Source organism: Numida meleagris, chromosome 3, assembly GCF_002078875.1.
Source record: "Numida meleagris isolate 19003 breed g44 Domestic line chromosome 3, NumMel1.0, whole genome shotgun sequence".
In the NCBI taxonomy this organism is placed as follows: Eukaryota; Metazoa; Chordata; class Aves; order Galliformes; family Numididae; genus Numida; species Numida meleagris.
Window position 1 is genome coordinate 44,168,272 of NC_034411.1, and position 20,153 is coordinate 44,188,424.

General features: G+C 41.6%; 2 long non-coding RNA genes across 2 annotated transcripts in view; one reads left to right on the forward strand and one right to left on the reverse strand.

Moving 5' to 3' along the window:
* Positions 1-20,153, reverse strand: part of LOC110396542 — a 185,736-nt gene that overhangs the window by 19,127 nt on the left and 146,456 nt on the right. The window lies entirely within an intron of this gene.
* Positions 9,492-10,786, forward strand: LOC110396543. The gene is made up of 2 exons (XR_002437042.1): positions 9,492-9,835; positions 10,056-10,786. It is a non-coding gene; the product is annotated as an uncharacterized LOC110396543 (long non-coding RNA).

Consider the following 20,153-nt stretch of genomic DNA (forward strand, 5'->3'; position numbering starts at 1 on the left):
CTTAAATGTCTCTCCCCATTCCCTCCCAGGCCAACAGAACTGTCTCTCAGTCATGGTTCTGTACTTGAACCAGAAATGATACTCTAAGAATAATGCAAAACAGCAATCATTTCTGGGATTCTTGCCTTTCAGCTCCCATCCTTATTAGATTTAGGAAACAATCCCCACCCTGCCGCAAAATCAGCAGTTCATATCCTACAAACAAAATTCAGTGTTTTAAAAGCTAAAGCATGGAGAAAAAGAGCTTTACGTAACTTCCTGTAGGAGGCAACTCCTAATGACACTAAAAAGAAAAGGAGTATCTCCAGAGTAAAGCAGAGATCTAGGAAATAGGACATCTATGAGCTGTTCTTGGTCCCATCCTAGTTATTCTACAGAATTTCAGGCTCGTCATTTAAACAGATTGCTTTAAATTCTTCCCTGTACCAAGTGAGAACAACAGAGCCTACCACAAAGAGATGTGGCAAAGGCTCCACATTTAAATAAAATAAATGTATCCATAGATTAAAACTAGTGAAACTATCTAAATGCGCACAAATAGCCTAGATGTTTTGGAGGAAATCTGTAATAAAATATCTGTTTCTGATCTAACTCCCAAACGCTGCAGCTGAGGCTGCCAGTACAGGCTCCTGCGTGTCTGAGGAGTCACTTCTAATCCTCGGCTTGGACCCTCCTTGTCACTGCGCTTTCTAGTCCTGACATAATGAACTTCAGTGCGGATACGGGATGTGCGGGCGGGCAACCTAAGCCTCAGCTGTGCCCAAAGGTTTGGTTACTGCCGGAGTCTCCTGGCCGTTCAGAGCTTATTTATTTTCTCCTGTTTGCCTGGAGGGGGAGTGGGGGAAAGCCCAGAGCAGCAGTCTGGATCACAATTAATAGTGGGGCAGCAGCAAATGTAATTAAAAAAACTTGAAAGTTATTTCTAGTTTTCTTTAAATTTTGTTTCATGCCTTGGGGATGGCCAACTTTTCAGGTATGCTGTGACTTTTTACGGTGATATGCAGACATCTTACTCGGAACAGTTTGTTTAATGATGCCCTGAGCCTCTTACTTCTGTTTAAAAATCAAGCTTTGCTTCTAATCCATCAACAGATAGGTCAAACTTGTACCCATAATTTAAAGTTATGTTAATAAGATCTATGACATGTCTCGCGACATTTTATTGATAATATGTAATGTATTATAAGTATCATGAGCTTCCAGAGCCGCTGTCACTCTGGGATTTTGCACATAAGGTATTACATCTCAAAAGCATGCCGCTGCAGTGAAAAAAGGACTTTAAATAAATAGGCTGGCACAGATCTGCCTTCAAAGGGACAGTCTATAAATTCACCAACAAGATTTACTGTGTAATTCAAGCTTGAATCAACACAGGACGTACACTGTGTAACCAAGAAGGGACACACCACGTGGCAGGGTGCTTGTAGTGCGGGCAATATTGTAATGCAGAGGGTGTTTTGCAGGCGCATCTTTTCTAATTACACTGATTGCCACCTCCCATTTACAATCGCATACCTGCAATGAGTTTAACTGCAGTAATTGCTGCATGATAAATTTATATAAGGAAAATATTGAGTGTCTGTTTAGTGCCTTATAATGTAATTTAGCAGCTAGGAAAAAAAATAAGATGGAAACAACAGCATCCTGTGACTTTGTCAGATTCCCATGGAACATGGTAAGGCAGCCCATGCACTGCATTTACAAGCTCTCTGAGGTACGGTAGCTGCATCTGGTTTAGAATGAGCATCTGTAAATGTACACATTAATGCCTAGTTTACAGCCACATCTACTTATGTGAGTTTACTAAATTCTGCAGACAATATTTTTGGCTCCCCTGCTGTTTGTCAGTGGTATAAAACTAGATTCCTGGGAAAGGGCAGACAGGACGTTACTTTGGGAGCAATAAAACCCTGAAGTGATCGTCCCCATGACATCACTCGAAGTTGTAATTCACTCCAGGAGCTGCTGCTTCTCCACCCAAAAATTGAGACACAAAATCTGCTAGGAATCAGCTTGCTTTTCTTTCCCATTAAAGAAAAAGTAGTTAAGACTATAAATAATACAGGATACCCTTCTCCAGTTAATTCTAAACATAATTCTAGCTTTATAGGGGTTAGGACCCGGGGCAATGCAGTGCCAGCTGGGAAAACAGGCACAGAATGAGCCCTCTCCACCAAGTTCAGCTGTGGAACCGCTTGTGTTGTTGTTACATGATGAGCAGAAGTCCTGGCTCAAGTTACCCACTCTCAGAGCTGTCTCTGACTTTCAGAGGTCAAGATCATGTTACCTGTCATCTTCTCCTACGTGAGCAAAGGAACATGTTCTCCCTGGCTGCTTTCATCTCTGCCTACAGAGCGGTTGCTTGACAAGTAAGGCTGTATTAAGGATGTGATCCGCTAGCCAAACATACAGCAAATTCAAATGTTACACTCCACAAGCTGAATTGGAGTTGCAACTAATCAGTCCTGTTCAAAACCAGAACGGAACCACACAACCTAGTGTTCAGGCACGTGGAATAAAAACGCACACTGTATGCCTGTCCCTCAGAAAGATTTTCTGCAGTTTGAGCTGGTACAGAGAGATTTCTGACCCGTGTTGTTTTGGAGAGCAACACTCCACTTGCTTTTCTAAGAGGCAATGTTATAAATTATCATCAGCTGCTAACTGAAAAGGAGGGATTACAGACAAGTACCTGGAGTGGTGTATTGAGAATCGTAGCTCCTCAGCTCTGCTCCCCGCTCAGCTCTGCATCTTAAGACTTTGGGTAAATGACTTTAACCCCTCCACACCTCAGATGACAAACCTGTGAAGCAAGTCTCTCCTGTTTGAGTGCTGGGTTTAAAATTAGTATTTTTAAAGAGCTTTGAGATTCCTGGGTGGCCTGATCTAGTGCATGGCAATCCTGCCCACAGCAGGGGGCTTGGAATAGGATGGTCATTAAGGTCCTTTCCGACCCAAGCCATTCTATGATTCAATGATTCTTACTCTAGACAGACGAGTATCTTCTGGCCAGATGTACAGACTGTGAAGCATCCCGGAAAAGAGCAATTGCTGAAAAGACAGTAAAGCTCATATCTACAGTGTGGTGACTGGGAGTCCCTGCCATATTGCTGTTCTTTCCATTCACTCCTCCAAATACATAGAGGGTGTCACACATCCTCACAGCTGTTCCTGTGCTCTTGCTCTCCAAAAACACATCGATCTCAGTGGGCATCTGGATGCCACAGGGTAACCCAGACAGGCTCATGGCCTAGGCTAAAGCTGTTACCATTTCTCCCAAAACCTCTGTTCCTGCCCCTCTTGTAAAATGGGGTTAGGAGCCGTCAGCAGGCTGTTAGGAGAGGTGAAGCTCCTTGGAACTCTCAGTTCTTCACTGTGAACTTTTTTTTAATCCAAAACTTCACTTTCTTGTCAATTCATCCTGCACAAGCACTGCCCTGTAGTGCCTCTGATCCATATTTGAAGAGGAAGGTGGTCACTCCCCTCCCTGTTTGGGCTGGTGGTGCCATGGATGGGCTGTGTGCAGGGCAGCACTGGTTGCTCTGTCTCAGACAGAAGGATCTTCATTTACACAATCAGACAAAAGCATAATCAACTCCACTCTGATTAGCTGCGGTGGAAAAGGTAAGGAGCTATCGATGCAACAGCCAAGAGAGCTTAAAACTAAATATATCTTTGCAGGGAAGGGGAGAGAGGTTGAGTCTTTGGAAGCACTTTTGTAAGGCAGAACAGGAATTTAGCAGAAGTTTTACTCCTCTCTCCTCACTCCCCCAGCCTGTGCAGTGAAACTGGAGTTCCTGCCTTCCCTCTCAGAATAAAAGCGCCGCTCGCCTCCACGGGATGAACAGCTGGGACCATCCTGCTATCGCATCCCTGTCTTTCCTCACCATGTTAAAATTAGCATTGCTGTGATCAGGTGGCCGTGGAGGAAATGCTCACCCACCGCCTGCTAGGGCGGTTCTGCACTGCTCAGTGCCGCTCAGCACCTGCCTCCCAGCACCGGGCTGCTTGTGGCATCCACACCTTCCACAGCCGGAGAGGCAGAAGGGGCTCTGCAGATAGAAATAGCAGAGCTGGTCTGAGGTGAGGGAGATGATTCAATGAGGTATTCCAGGCGCATTTTTACCAAGGCAGCCAGACTTCTCCAGGGAAGACATTTTTAGTGGGCTGAGCCCCAAGTGCCGATTCACAGGGATAGAAGCTGCCAGCACAGGAAATCTGTGGAGTAAAAGTACCCTGAGGATGCAACCAGACAAGATGTCAAGTGCACGTCAGAGAAGAGCTTCCTGTACATTCGGGCTCCAGTAACTTTCCAGAGCACATTTTCTCCAGCAAATTTTGCAGTGAGTCCATGCAGTCCTTCCTGACTTATCCTGACAAATGCCTCATTTCTGGCTTAACAGCAAATGGAAATCGATTACGCCAGCACTGACATTGTCCTTCAAGTTCCCCAGAAACAATGTGGGACAAATCACAAGAAGGAGCAACACATGTGCACACATACACAGATGCGATTTAACAGAGATTCATCAAGGATGCATAAAACCTGAAATATTTTCATTAAGACTGGAAAAGGAAACTCTATTAATCAGCTTCAGGCATCTTATTACGCAGTGGAAGAAAACTCCAGTAAGAAAATGTTTTAAACACACATAAATCCCCAAAACTTATCCTTGGAAGAATGAGCCATCTAGAGTCGCCATAAATATGAGGATGTGGGAAAAGAGGCAAATGAAAGGGGTGGGGGGCTGGATTATTATTATTTTTTTTAATTTGCATTCAACAAGAGAAAGATTTATGCATGAGATGCAAATTGCTATGCGTTATTTACACATCTGAAGAAAAACAAATCTTGAATGTAAATGCTTAGAGGGCATATTTTTAAATATGAAAGTGGTAAAATTATTATAATGTTTATAACTCCTACTCTGCTAAAAAGACATTAAATTGGGGAAAAATGAGCCCTTTTATTTAAATTATAGAGTTCTCACCAAATATTAGGGCAGAAATCAAGTATAAACATCAGTGTGTTTCCATTCCTGAGAGTCTTTCAAAGCCATTTGTTCACCTTGCAGTAGGGCCTACCCAGAATCTCCCAGTGGGCTACCAGCCACAGCAGGCAACCATCAGAGACAACATTTATTTTTCCATTGTGAAATACTTATGCAGACAAAGTCACAGAAACATCGCCACAAAAACAAATCCATTCCTTAAGCAGTCTAGCTTGGGTGGTGGGATATATATGACTTGCAGTTGACTACTCCTAAGAAAGAGGTAAATAGCATTGAAGCTTGCAGTGAAAGAACAAACCAAGCTGAAAGATCAGGAAGAACGCATTAAGAATAAGAACAAGACGAGCTGAGAGCAAGTGATGGCACCTAGAAGATTCAGCATTGCTTAGCTGATCTGTATCATATCCACTCAACTGTGCATTTTCCAGTTCTCTCTGAAAAAAATTAAGAGATTGCTGTTATCTTAGCACTGCTCAATCTTTCATGTATTCGCATCTGGAGGGGAAAAGCTATAATTCCTGTTTTCACCAAGAGAAAATCAAGGTAAAAAGACCTGGATTATATAACCAATTTGCATGTTTGACTCCTGTCAGCTTCTAAAATCTTTGATTTTCTGCACCTCACACTCATTAAAAAGCAAAGGAACTTAGGTCTCTTCATGTCCCTGACACTTTTGGAAAAAAACAACCTGCAGCACTGCAGAGCTGAGGGGCTCAAAAGTCATGAGACTAGGCTCTACAGGATGAAAAACAATCACAGAATTAATGTTTTAGCTTACTTTTTGACATTATGAAAACCAGATGGGAGCTACCCTTTTCCTTCAGACATCCTGTGTAGGCAGACCTCAGAGTCATTTTTATTTACTCACAGCTCATCTCTCCAGTGCGAATGCTACAGCAAGACCTGAGTTCACCAAAACCACAGTTCTTATAACACAGGAAGTAACTGCCCATGGTAATTGTAGGTGCCTTGGCTAATGGCACTGCATTCACACACAATTAATTCAGTGGAAGTCTAGGCTGTATCGAGAAGAAAAAGGAACTTTACAAACATTCATTTCACAACCAAAGCCAAAACTTTCCCATAGAACACCCAACATTTGGCAAAGTGCTTAGGGAGGAAGTGAGAGGCATTCCCTACCAATTTAATCAGGCCAGGGAATTTCTAGTCTGATTAAGAGTGGTCAAAATGAAAAAAAAAAGCCATTAGTCAAGACTGCTTCTTTTTTAAACGTCAGTTCATAAGTACGCTGAAAATGAGGGAGAAGACATTCACTTTTGCAGCCAAAGACTCAGAGTAGGATTTTGTGGGTGTGGTTTTTATGGCTATCCACATGGCTAATTCACATCAGGTTTTTGTTGATCTTTTAATATTTATGTCCAGATGCCACTGTAAGCATCCAGATGTTTTTACACAGACAGCAAAAATGTTTGCATACCAATTACCAAAATAACTTTTGGGGCATTTTTAAATATCTGAGAATGACAAAAGATACAGTAGCTTTTTTTTTTTCCATTTTTTCTTTATTTTTTATTTCTTTTTGTATTTCCATGTAGATCATTGGTTAGCCAAGAGTGGAACCCAGTTCACCTGCTTTGAGTGCCCAGCTTACTGGCTGCCCTGAAAAAATTTATGTTTCTGATGCCAGATGATTCCTGTGTTTTCTAGCAAATGGAAATAAGGAGGTGTATTTGCAAATCTCTAGAGGGCGATCTATCTGTATAACCTCATCATCCCTTCTGTCTCCACTGACCATATAAAACTAGGTATTCCTGAGCTTTAAGCTACAAATATTCATCTGCTGCAGAGAAGAGAATGGTGTTGATGTGACTGCTGCCCCTGGGGTCATTCCTGAAGAACTGGGGCTCTGCCTTCTCACCTGGTGTCATAGCCCGGTCCCTCGGGAGACTTTGCAGACACCCCTGGGGACAAAGGCAAGAAGAGCTGACTGTCCATGGTGACTTCAACCGCACCAGAATTCTGGTGCAGAGGCAAGAGCATCTTTCAGCCCAGCAGCTGCTTCTCAGCATGAATACACAACTAAAACGGAGCCATCGGAGCACATTTAGGCTAATTAGGGAATTAGCTAATGCATGCAAGCGTCTGCAAGGAAAAGACTCCTGGGAAGTCAGTGTGGTCTGCAGACAGAGCTTACAGGTGAGGAGTCAGCAGACTTAAACCCATCACAAGTTATCTGCGCTCTGGCAGTTATGAGACAACTTCATGCTTTCCTGTTGGTTTTTGTTGTTATTGTTTGTTTTTCTTCTGTATTGTTTTGGAGAAGAAAAAACAAACCCTGAAAACAAACATAATCCAAATGCCAAGAATGGAAAAAAGGAAACAAAGCCTTTCTTAATTTTGATAATGACATCATATGATATGATCAGAACCACACAGTGAAAAGAAGAGATAGTGAGAAGATGACAGAGTGATTTGTTTAGCACCAATGCTCAAAGTGACAGTCTGGCTGAGAAGTCCAGTTGTTTCTAGAAGAGAAAAGAGGCAGAACCATACTTTGCACACTGCTGCAATAAATATTTAGTCCCATGAATAATCAGAGTTTTGTCAGTGAGTTCAGTGGGGCCAAGATTTCCTTTGGCCAGGCCAGCTGCAGCAGCCATGCACACACTCCTGTGAACGACATGTCCCTGAGCTCATTTGCCCATAGAGCTCTGCAGAAAGAGAGCTGGGCAGCAAAGATGACAGCATGAGCTATATTTGTATTTAGTCAGCTACAAGTGAAATTACACCATAATGTACTTAGGAAAGGATTTTCTACCAAGAAACAAATGCTAAAGTGTGAGAGTGTCAATATTTTCTGTTAATTGACTAAGAGTTGGAAGTGTATATCTCCACCCCAGGCAGCAGTGTCAAGTAGAGATAGTCAACTGCTTTAAACTGGCTTGGATGCCAGAAGAAACATAGCAGTGCTATTTCAAACTATCACTCAGTTAAAACTAGCTCAGGCATCTCCCTCAGTTACTCTGTAACATGCAGTATATTCTGATGGTATAATCTGAAAAGAAATTGCAGAGAGGCAACAGCTGGGAGAACATAAATTTAAAATAACTTATCAGAAAAATATATCAGAACTTGCTAGAAAAATTATTTCCTAGGCACATCTTAACTAAACTCTTTAGCACAAGAAATATATAAAAAGAAAAGAGAAAAAAACATCTGATTAGCATCATGAAATCCAAGCAGCCATTATTCAGCATTGTTACTGTCAAATGACTTCAGGAGACCATAAAACCAATACAAAGATCCTCAAATTCAATTTGCAACCAATAACCACCTTTGAAAGTCAAAACAAACCAACATCTGAAAACTGAGAGTCAGATCCTCTGCTGCTGCAAATCACTATGGTTTCCTTCTCTCTAGTGGAGCAACACTCGTTTACATCAGCTCAGAAAAAAGCTGCAGTGATTTGCACCAGTAATCATATCCACTAGAGTAAAGGAAGCTCCTCAGCCCAGACCACAAACTCTCCTGAAAGTGGTGATTATCAGGTAAGCCAGGTACTTTCCCCAAATTTATGGTCTGCATCTTGCAAACACAGCCATTCCCCTGGAAGCTGTACTTAGTGTAACCACTGCCAACACTGGCTGTGAAACTCCATTTTATGGTCCTCAGCAATAGAGTCACACCATTATGCCATTCACCTTTCATTGCTTTGTGTTTGTTGATGATTAGTCCAGAGTCAAAATGACTTTTTTTTCCATATCAACAGATCATAGCAAGGTGCGTTTATGTCTCTCTTCATTATAATTATTTTTTTTAATCTCATCTTGAAACTTCAAGCTTTGATCACTGTCAGAAACTGATTAATGAGCAGGATGGACTGCTCATGTCCTCCAGCAAGGCAGTTCTTATAACTCTTTTCCACTGGTGACATCTGTTTGTGTCCTACTTTAAGGGCCTATTTCAGTAGCAGCCAAGAGATATGGTATTGGAAATCATATGGGAAGGAAGACCAATATTTATATGGCTGTGTATGGCTAATCTGTCCTCTTGATCCCAACCTGCCATGGCAAGCAGTGCTTGAAAAAGGCTCATAATGAAGGGCATGTGCAGGAAGCCTACAAAATCATGGGAATGGTTTATTTAGTAATGGTCTCTTCCTTTGTTTTATATTTCTCCTGATACAGAAAAGGTTTTAGCAACAAAAAATACTTTGTGCTGGAGCATCAGTAATTTCATGACTGGAGTTACTTTAAATAAAGGACATGAAGTAGGCATGGGGTCATCTACCTTTATGAATCAGGATTACCCCAACCCTTCCTCCCCTAATCATAGAATGGCCTGGGTTGAAAAGGACCATAATGATCATCTAGTTTAAACCCCCAGCTGTGTGCAGGGTCACCAACCACTAGACCAGGCTGCCCAGAGCCACATCCAGCCTGGGCTTGAATGCCTCCAGGGATGGGGCATCCAGAACTTCCTTGGGCAACCTGTTCCAATGGGATGGGTGGTAATAAAAGAGGCAGAGGCTTACATGGAATACAGTGATAAAGTTGCCTGTAGAGTCACATGAAAGAGGGGACTCCCATTGTTAGTTGCAGCTGAGAATGAGGTCTTCTTTGATCACAAAGCCAGGTGGGAGGAATATATCCTAACCTGTTTCACAGCAGCAGAGTCTTTCTTCTCTGCTGTCACCTTCAGGACAGGTTCAGCTGCATCTAGCACTTGGGGTTGTGGCACAGGAGAAGGACCACAGTGCGGTGCTGTGCAAATGTCTGAGATAAAGACTGGGCCACAGCTTATCAAGAGGAAAGGGACAGCAGAGCCCTCTGTTCCAGTACTGCGTGCTTATTTTCTTACAGGTAGTAAAAACCATTTAAAAACTTTGGAACAGAAGAAAAAAAAATGGGGATAAAAACTTTAATTGCAGATAGTGGCATAAAACTTGGGGCACGCAGTCAGCCTTTTTCTACCAGGTAGTAACTTAACTGGCTGTTTTTAAAACCTGCTGCCTTGCCCTGTTAGACTCAATATCTGCCACATGATTAATGTGTTTGTGTCCTATTAACTGCTGTGTTACAGGAGTTGCTGCATTCACCATCCCCAATTCTCCAGCCTCTTTTGTGAAAACCCAGTTGAAATCATGCTGCCCTGACTGGAGGGTATCGCACCTTCCGACAAAACATCATAAGGAGCAAAGAACTACTATTTCTCAGTGATCCAGCCCATAAATCAATCCTCAAATTTCTTTGCAAGGATGGTATGAGATTCCACGAGTGTTCTCTGCTTTCGTATTCTAAAGACAGGCTGTGTCCTCAGAAAAAAAAAGAAAGGAAAAAAAAAAAGAACCAGGACTGGCTAAATCATTTCAGGGCCTGACTGATCTTATCAGGACCTCCCTTGCTGCAACGATAATTTGAGACTGTCAGAAATTGCCACCTTTATCTGATGGGTGGTCCCACCAACTGCTCTGTTATCAGAGCCCAGCTGCACAAGGAAAACAGGATGTGGCATGACCTTGGTATCCCAGCACCTGACATCAGTATCTAATCTGTCAGATGTCTCACTGAAGCTGTCTTGAGATGCTGTACATGCCCCCTCTGGCACCAAGTCATTCAAAAGACGTTTGCTTCACACTTGTGTTAGCCCACCAGCGCACACAGAGTACGTCCTGGTGCATCACTGCCCTGCCTGCTAGTGTAGTGACACTTGAGTTTTAAGGTGTTTTTCTGCAAAGCTTTGTCAGCCTTTCTCCTGGAAAGCTTGCTTTGCAGGACTGTAACCCAGCTAGCAACAATTCAGCATCCAAATTTGACCTCCAAATTCATTTCATTGGTTTTCCATGTTTTAATCAGGCTATACATTACATGTCTGTTAGTATAGTTAATATTACCTAAGAATACCACAACGTAGGCACTGCCTCATAGCCAGTACAAGGAAGAACATGAGTGTTGCTGTTACAAATAATTATCCCCGTCTCTCTTGCCTGCTTGATCCTTTGCAGAGGTTGAGACCACCTAAGAAAACTCCTCTTGAAAGAGTACGGTCATTGCCATAGCTCTGTGCTGCCTGGTTCTACAGGTGTGGTACAAATGGTGTGCTGAAGGAGGAGCCGGGGCTCAAAACACGTGAGATCATCAGGCAAGCAAGAAAAAAGGCTGCAAAATGTGAAACCAAAAGCGCAGAGAAATTAACCATCCAGGGAAGATCAGAGTGCTATAGTATGTCATTTCTGAAAGAGAAGATGTGGATTTTCTGTTTCAATATTATGGCTTTTCATTCCTTTATATGGGTACATTTATTATACATTTTTTTAGGGGGATGAATTTAGAATTAGAATCAAACCTTTTGATTCTGTTAAGCAAAAGCCTTTGATATGACCCCAATTTCCCTTTTTTTTTTTTCCCCCTGGGAATTACCGCAGCTTCCCCCCCCCCCCCCGAGAAAATCTTCTGAAACTTCAAATTTTTTTCACAAACAGCAACTGATTTGTCTATCACCTCTGCTACATGCAGTGATTGCTGATGGGGGTCTTAGATATGTTCTTCCCACATAGTAACCAGGCACAAATTCTAGCATTTCTATCCACAGAAAGCATCAGAAAAGGATGAAAGTTCATTGCAGGAAATGGCTCTCACAAGCTCTGTGAGTGGAGGTTTACCTGTGCAGTGAATAGGGTTTGGCAATTATCAAGCAAACTGACAAACCAGTGCCAAGCCTTGGTTTGTTGCTGCTGTTCAAAAATGCCAAGACACTGAATTCCACAATGTCTGTGACAACTTAAGCATGTAAGTCTTGAATTTCAGTCTTTGCAGAAGTTGCAAATTTTATTTTCAGTGCTAGTATTCCCCATTCCCCTTTAAATAACAGTAGTAATATAGACAGGAGGAAGATGTACAAGAATTTCCCCTATATTTTTATTCCTTTTCTTTTAACAAAGGACTTTGCTTCCTCTTGTTAAACCGATCAGAGTGATAGAGCTTGCTCTCTCCTAAAGCCAGTTCTAAACATCGTTAAGGATGACCACAGGAATCATTACTGTATTTATTTATTTTTCCCAAATAAAATATTTAACATGTTTGGGCTCTGGCTGTCTACAAAAAGGACACACTGGGTGTGACAGTGCTTGTGGCTTGGAATAGCAAACCTGTCAAGGAGGATTGCCTGCTGCCCACCACCCACATGCAGAGCCCACCCCCTGGACAAAATTCCTGCGCTTGTGAGGACACTGCAGCAAATTCCAGTCCAAATAAAGCTGTGGAAGAGCAGATAAACAATTATACCTCAATGCACACAGATGCATACACACAAAAATATCCCCTTATCAAGGCCAAGATAATAAACATGAGAATGCAGCCAAGTGCATCTTAGTCGACTGACAATACATAACAGATTGCCTAGTGTATTCTTTGGGAGAAGAAGAACATACAATTAAATAAAACTTGTTATTAAAAGCACACTCCCCCCTGAAAATAGATGTCAAACCTTGACTAGACAAATGTGGTATTTCAGGTGGAAAATTGAATGGACTTAATAGGAGTAATATGAACAGTTGGTCCTGGAAGAGCTTATAAACTGTAAATATTACTCACTGCAGATGCTAACACAATGATGAATATATCAAAATATTAGTATCAAAAGACTGCTGGAATATATTTGCAACATTGTGTAAAGCGTGAAGGGAGGTATCTGTCCTTCCCATGGCTTTACATTAATCTCCGGGTACTGGCTGATAGCAGGGGCCACAAGCATTATAATTAGATTTTGAAAATGGATATTGGGAGGAGGAAATGGAATAATTAAGGTAAGCTATCAGATGCCTGTCCTTATCCTTTTTAAACAAGTCAGAAATATACCCTGCTCTCGTTCAGCATGCAACCTTCAAGGGGAAAGGTGTCAGACTCTGTAATTGGTAGAACTTGAATGCTGCTATACTGGTGTCCCTTTTTTAAGGAAACCTATTTTCCACACCAAAATTGATCCGGCAAGGTTGTTATCTCATAATGCACACCTAGAGAGGCACTGTGAGGCCTGAGGGTAGAGAATAGCAAAGCACTTAACAGCTTTGGCTGTGCAGTCTGCAATGCTGCTCCTTGTCTTGGGGAACTTAACTGCCAAGGCACATGTTACATGGTAAAATACATGTACATCTATATAGAGGGTTTGGCTTTTTGCTTTAAAACACAAGGATGAGGCAGTGAAAATGTGCTAATGATGTGGCATCCAGTGGGTCTGACAGCTGATGGGAGGAGCTTGTGCTGCTCCTTCTGGGGACTTCACAATCAGGAGAGCCCCTCCCCTCCCACCTACTTGGAACCTCTGAAGGGCGCATTGGCTTTTATTTAATTGGCCTTCTCTCATTATGCAACAGAGGAGACTTAGGGAACTTAAGCAAACACATGCGCAAAAAAAAAAAAAAAAAAAAAAAGGAATATTTTTGGTGTGGAAAATCATTTGACATTATTCTTAAATATTTAAAGGACACTGTCTGCTGGTTTGGAAATCCAGTGAATAATTTAGTAGTGTTTGACAGAATCTCTTCGGGTCAATTATTCAGTAAGTGGATTAATACATTCTGACTAAAACAAAGCACACTGGGTTTTTGCGGGCATATCTTGTTACATCACAAATTCCGTGTCACATTACACTGCGGAGAATGCCAGCACAATCAAATGGTGCAACTTGACTTAAACAGTGCAATCAGAATAATTTCCAAATATTTTTTTTAAGTTTCCTGTTCCTGGCTATGTCTCTTCGTGGTCTGTATATATTTATCTGTATAAAAAGGAAAATAACACAGCCAGGGATTGGATCAACTTCTAAAAAATATCCAGATGGAAACTGCCAGCAACTCTTGACCTCATTATAACCCTAAGTATCTTATCTATACCAAACACTTTAATTTTAGAATAGCATCTTTAAAGCCCCAGGGGAAGAGAGAGAGAGCATCTCTTGATGCTTGACAGCAATTCTCTAACACTGACATGGTCCAAAAGAGATATTCTTATCAAATCCTTCTGAAGAAAGCAGCTGTAATATAGGATCTCAAGGGCAATGAGGATACAATACAGGTTAAAAAAAAAAAGGATCCTTGGGATTTCAAGAGATACGTAGAAGCCTTCAGAAGCAGCAGCTGTCTCTCACCAGAATTAGTTTTATAGATAAAACTGGAATGGAGGTTCCTGCTTCTGTTTCAGATCATCAGCAGTCACACCTCCCTCTCCTGTCTTTCTACTTTCCATTCTTCCCCAACACGCTCTCAGAAACAGGTGGGACTTCCTTCTGAAGTCCTGGATTGCAAGGGACTGGGATTGGGAGTGGGGAGCTGGGGTGCAGAGAGATTATAAATTTAGCAAAACTAATTAAAATTTGGAATTTCTGTTTAGTGCAATTCTCAGATTCTTTAATTTTACTTCCACTGGAATGAGATAAAAAGTCAATAATCTCATAACTTTACTGTGAAAGAAAATACTCCGAAAGCAATTCTATGTTTATGCATTTTTTATAATTACAGTATGAATATTGCAAGACAGCGTAAAACCAAAAATCATGCTGTGGAGGACAAATACTCAATTTTATGGGAGTGATCTGAGCATAATATGATATTTACATCATTAAAGTGAGATATTTCAGCAAAAAGTTTCTTTTTCCCGCAGTCAGCATTTTCTGATCAAAATGTTTTACCAGCTCAAAATTATAAAGACAGATGTGTAAATTGCGTTTGAAGGCCTCAGCAAAATTGGAATAAAAAGCACCAGAAAAAAAGAAAGGTCCCCTCTTCCACTACTCTCACGGCAGAGATGCCAAGGCTTTTCTTATATGGTGTAAAAGTGCAGGACCTCTGAAATGAAGAGAGTTGCACCTTTGTGTGCTCATTGCAAACCAGACGAGAATGTCATTCTCTAGCTGGGTTAAACAAAATTCTCCATGCAGCTCTGCTAAGATGTCATCTGGCTTTGTCCTGTGGCCACTTTAACACAGCAAAAAGCACATCTGGGAAGAAAAGGTGAGTTTTCTTCTGAACATTTCTTAAAGATGACTCAAAAGGCATTTTTCTTGATCAGTGTGTGAGTGGGATCAGAGATTATGTCAGGATAAAGCCCCAGAGAAGCTTGTAATGATGAACTGTGAGCGAGTCCCAGGAGGTTTTGTTCAGAGCAGGTTGAAAAAGTTCCCATGCTCATGAGCATCTCCTTTGGGCTACCTGAACAACTCCCGTCCCTGCAGACCTGTGGGACAGCCAGCCTGCTCCAAGTCCCAGCACGAGGCCTGTGCTCCTGCCTGCAATCCTGCTACCCAGAACCAGAAGGTTGCACACAGGCTCTTAACTGTGGTCAAATTTTCTTACGCTTTTTATTGTGCTTTATGTTAGGGATCACAGTACAGCCCATGGTGATGCTTCATACATGTCATATTAGACACTCAGAGCACCTTTCTCCATCCGACTGACTGGAAAATGGAGGCAAAAGGAACGTGAGTGAGCTAAGAGCTTAGTGGTCGCAGCCTGTGCAGAGCTGGCAGCACGGAGCCTCAGACCTGCCCAGGCAGTCTGCGGGGCCCCAGCAAGCCAACCTCCTCTGCCCAGAGCCCCACAGATTGCTCCTGTGAGGGAACCGAGGAGAAGATACAGCCCATGTTCTTCTCCTTTAAAGCGTTCAGTAATAAGCATTAATATTAAAAACCCTGTAACCACCTAAAAACACACCACACTGGGCTCCTATCCTTGACTTTTATGCATAGAACTTTACTCTGAGTCAGCCTCATTAAGCCTAGCTGAATAATTCTAATTCTCAAGTGTTTGGAGGGTTGAGGATTGAATAAACATAGCAGAAAGCTCACAGATCCCCTTCACATATTGAAAACGTGTACTTTCAAAGTGATTTTACCAAAGAAAAAATATTTAAAGACAATAGTTCAATAGACTGAGATGAGAAAACGTACATTGCCAAAAGTCCCTTCTTGCGTGGCCCAACCACCTCGCCTGGAAGGGGCTGTTAAAGTACAGGGAAATGCAGCTGAACAAATCAGTTTGAAATTTCCTAAATTCCATCATGTCACGCTGAAAGGAGATAGAAATTCATTTCACAGAGGGTTAAATATATACATACCTAAATGCCTACTTATTTGTATATATATTTGGAACATTCTGTTGGCATCACGAGGATGCAGCTGAGCGCCAGAGCTGTGCCGCTCCCAGGGCGATGCCACCAGCAGGTGTCATTGTGAGGTAGCACTGAGGGCACAGGATGTGTTGTTCCCCTCCGCCCCGATGGAATGAAACAGGCTGGGGGCTGAGGGTGAAGGGGAGAAGAGAGGACAGAGCCCAGAGGACTTGTGTGGGGTCTGCAGTATTGTCCAGGGGAGTAAACCTTGTCACTATCCGCACTAAAAGAAAGCCTAATGAACTGCTCTGCCACAAAGTGAATGCTTCACCAAGGGAAAAAAAAAAAAAAAAAGGAAAACATTACCAAGAAAAACAAAATTGTGTTTGTAAAAATATTCCCACGGTTTTTGAAAACCTCACAGGTAATGAAACACAGTTTCCTGTCATTTTCCTCACATAGCAGCATCCTTTTGCAAGGATGGAAGAACCAGGGGGAGAAAGATCAGAATCAAGAATGAAAGTGGTCACTTAGATGCCCCATCCTAGCTATGCAAAATGACTTGGCTAATAGCATTAATATTAAACTGTGCTTTTTAGATTTTATTACTTTAAAAGTGTCTGATTATCTGGGTTGGAAGGCACAGAGTCCAACAGTTTGCATTTCAGTGACGCAGGGAGAACTAGCAGAGACTATGTCCAGCCTCTGGAACAGCAGTAGGAAATGGCCTCCCAGTACTGTGTGCTTCATGCTCTTATCTTCTGTTTCAGCTACAGGACATTAGATAGAAAGATACCCAGTCCTGACAAAAGGTATCTCACTTCTACAGAAAATAAACATGGAATCTTTTTTCCTTCAATATATCTGATTTTTTATAATGACATTGTTTTGTTAGTAAGTGAATGTTTTCTGCCTTCGTGATTCAGGAACAGACTTGAGTGCACTCAACTAAGGAGTGAATATAAATCACACATTAAAAGGCTTTAAAAAAAAAAAAAAGAGGGATCTCATTTCTGAACAAGATGACAGAGAGCCCAGCACCCTTTGTGTATGTGAGGTTTAGCCTTGCATGATCTGCTGAGATCAGGGGAATCACTTCCATTTTTTCAGTGATGCACAAGCAGAACTGAGGCTCCACACTTACTGAAAGCAAAACAAATGCTGGTCTATTTGGAAGCAAAGTTACACAGGAAAAACACTTAGAAGGAAACATTCTGGTAAAAAAAAATAACTGGGAAAGATCAAAGAAGCAGTCATGGCTTCACTGACACATGCAACTTTATCTCTTTCCCTAGTTACAGAGGAAGGAGGATTACATGAATAGGGGCATACTCCCAGAGGGAGAAAATGTGGCATTTGACAGGTGCAAGAAGCCAGTGAGTTATGGGATATGTAGAAAAGAAGAATCATCTATTTTCTTACAAACTATTCAAGGCTCAGTCTGTAAAAGATCAGAAAGAGATTATTAAGATTGAAGTAAAAGACACAGATGTTTAGGTGGTTTTTTTTTTTTCTTTTTTTTTCTTTTTTTTTTTTTTTTCCAGGATGAGGGTGAAGGGCAGGGGAATATCAGTGAGTGAAGGAGCAGAGCCGGAACTGTAAATCCAAATTTGCATTCCAGTGCTATAAAAACATGGTGGGACATTCCGGCTTCTTTTTAATCATGTAAATGAGCTCAAGGTTGAATTCCGCTCTTACAACCAGAAATGCCTGTAACTTAGCATCGTTTGGAACACTGTGAGCTGTCTAGTTGATTGGAATCTGGTTAAACAGACCAGCATTCTTCCATGTCCTTAAATTTTATCATCTCTTCCATGGAGGAGGAAGAAATAGGCTCTAACATGGTGCATAAAGGTTCGGCAGCACCCCATGTCTCTCCAAGAGCTGTGCTGAAGAGCCCTGGCCAGGCTGGAGACTGCACTTGGCTTGCCCTTGCTGTTGGATTGAATCTGGTCTGAACTCATGCTTCTGCTGTACAAGCGAGGGCTTGTGATGATATAAGCAGAAATACTTCATTATCTCTTCTGCCGTAGGCAAGTGCAGCTGAGTGCAAGTGCATTCCCATTAAGTCATGTGTATTAACTGTGTGCTACTAGTAAGCGAGGCAGGAAACTCCTGCACAATCTCCAGATCATTTTCTTTCTTTCCTCCCATCCTCTCCTTGCTAGGAATGGATTAAAAGCACAGCCTTTTTTCTTTTATTTTTTTTCTGTTTTGAAAGGGGAAGGAAATGGCAGCTTGAAGCTGAGAGCAAGATTTCCCCACAATATAAAACCATACACCACCGCTGATGTGAAAGGAACTACACCGATTTACATCCAAAAAAATTGTTGCTCTTGAACGTACTACATATCCTATGGTAGTGCTGCATCAGGTACTCAGCTGAGGTATAAAGACAGCCCCATTTTCCAGTGCTCACAGTACTGTGAGGAAATGTTTCTTTAAAAAATAATAAAAGCAGACATTATAATTCTGTTGTCTGTCATTTTGTGGATCCCACAGTGAAAACCAAAGTACCTTTCTCATCACTGTCAACAAGATCAGAATATGGCCCTCAGAGAATATTTTGTATTGTTACATCCTTTCATGATTTGTACAAAAATGTTCTTCCTGGATAACAGCTCCTGGTTTATGATAGGAAATAAATGCTCTGTCGCACCCCAATAATTAGTACATCACAGGCAGAATGTAAAACCAGGCAGTAATATGACACTAAGTTTCTGGCAGAACGTGAAGTCACATATAAACCATAAACCAGATGATACAGACAAGGCATGGTTGTACTCCTTCCTTTCAAAGAGTCTGATAATAGAAAGGTCAATGCCTCAGGATAAAACAAAATACTAAAGATAAGCTCATGTTGAGAAGCAGTTACAATGCCATTGCCCTGCTTCATATTCAGACAGTAAAAATTTCAGCACAAGGAGCTTTGGCCATATGGCTCTCTTAGTATATAAGGAACTACTTAAAACACACTGGAAGTTGGACAAAACTCAGTGAGGCAACTATCACTGACCATATGCGATGAAGAAGGAAGAGTCTGCTGTGTAATGTGTTTTGTTTCTATGTTTTGTTTTGTTTTTTTAAGAAACAGAAATGAGCGCTGCAGTTTCCTGAAAACCTGAATGCAATTTCTTAAGCAGAATTCTAAGAAAGGGGAAGGAGAAAAGAGAGGAAGCATATTATGAACCATTCAAAAGAGATAAAAGTGCAGACCCTGCGCAGCAATGGATACTCAGGTTTCCACCCACTGCAGCAGAAAATTTGTTTCTCGCTTTGCACAGCTGTAAATCGTTGTCTAGAAAGAGAACTTTAAAAAGTAAATTCAAAAACAGTTTATAGCTTCCAGATAGCTTAAGCCAAATTGACACTCAGACACTCAGGTGGAGAAGAATGTATAGGCTTTTTAAAGGATTAAAAAGATACATTTTACCATGAAAATGAATTCCTTGCTAATATTATGTGAAACACATTGCAAACTGCTGATTTGAGTGGAGGTCTGAAATGGCAAAGTTCAGCCTTGCATTAAACGCATGTGTGGTCTCCATCATTTTCTAGTCCCTACTCAGGACACTGCTGTGACCATTCACCCATACTGCATCTGGAGGAAGGTTTGTTTGCTAACAGGACCTAGGAGAAAGTTTACAGGGGAGCAAAAGAGGACACAGAAGACTGCTTTGGCACATGCAGCTTGCAGTGCATTCCCCCATGGTAGCCCCAATTCAGGAGTTATTACTAATATTAATTTTTTAACCCAGTTTCCTAAGGAAATGAGGCTTAGGCAATCATTTTGGCTGGCTGGTTTCCCTCATAATTTTGAGCCTACTAACTGATTTCAGCCAAGTGGAATAGAGAGACGGAGCTCTGTAAGACAATTATTTTTCTACAGGTTTTTTAAAAACAGTTATGTAGAGAGGGAAATGAGAGAACAATGAAAATTTATTTCATGCTAAGAGAAAGGCTGCAGCATGAGACCATCATTTAAGTATCAGAGAATCCACATGGAAAAAGTCTTCTATAGATGCTGTCTCCAACCAGAAGTTCTGCGGGAACTGACACTTTCAGAGACACCAAAGTC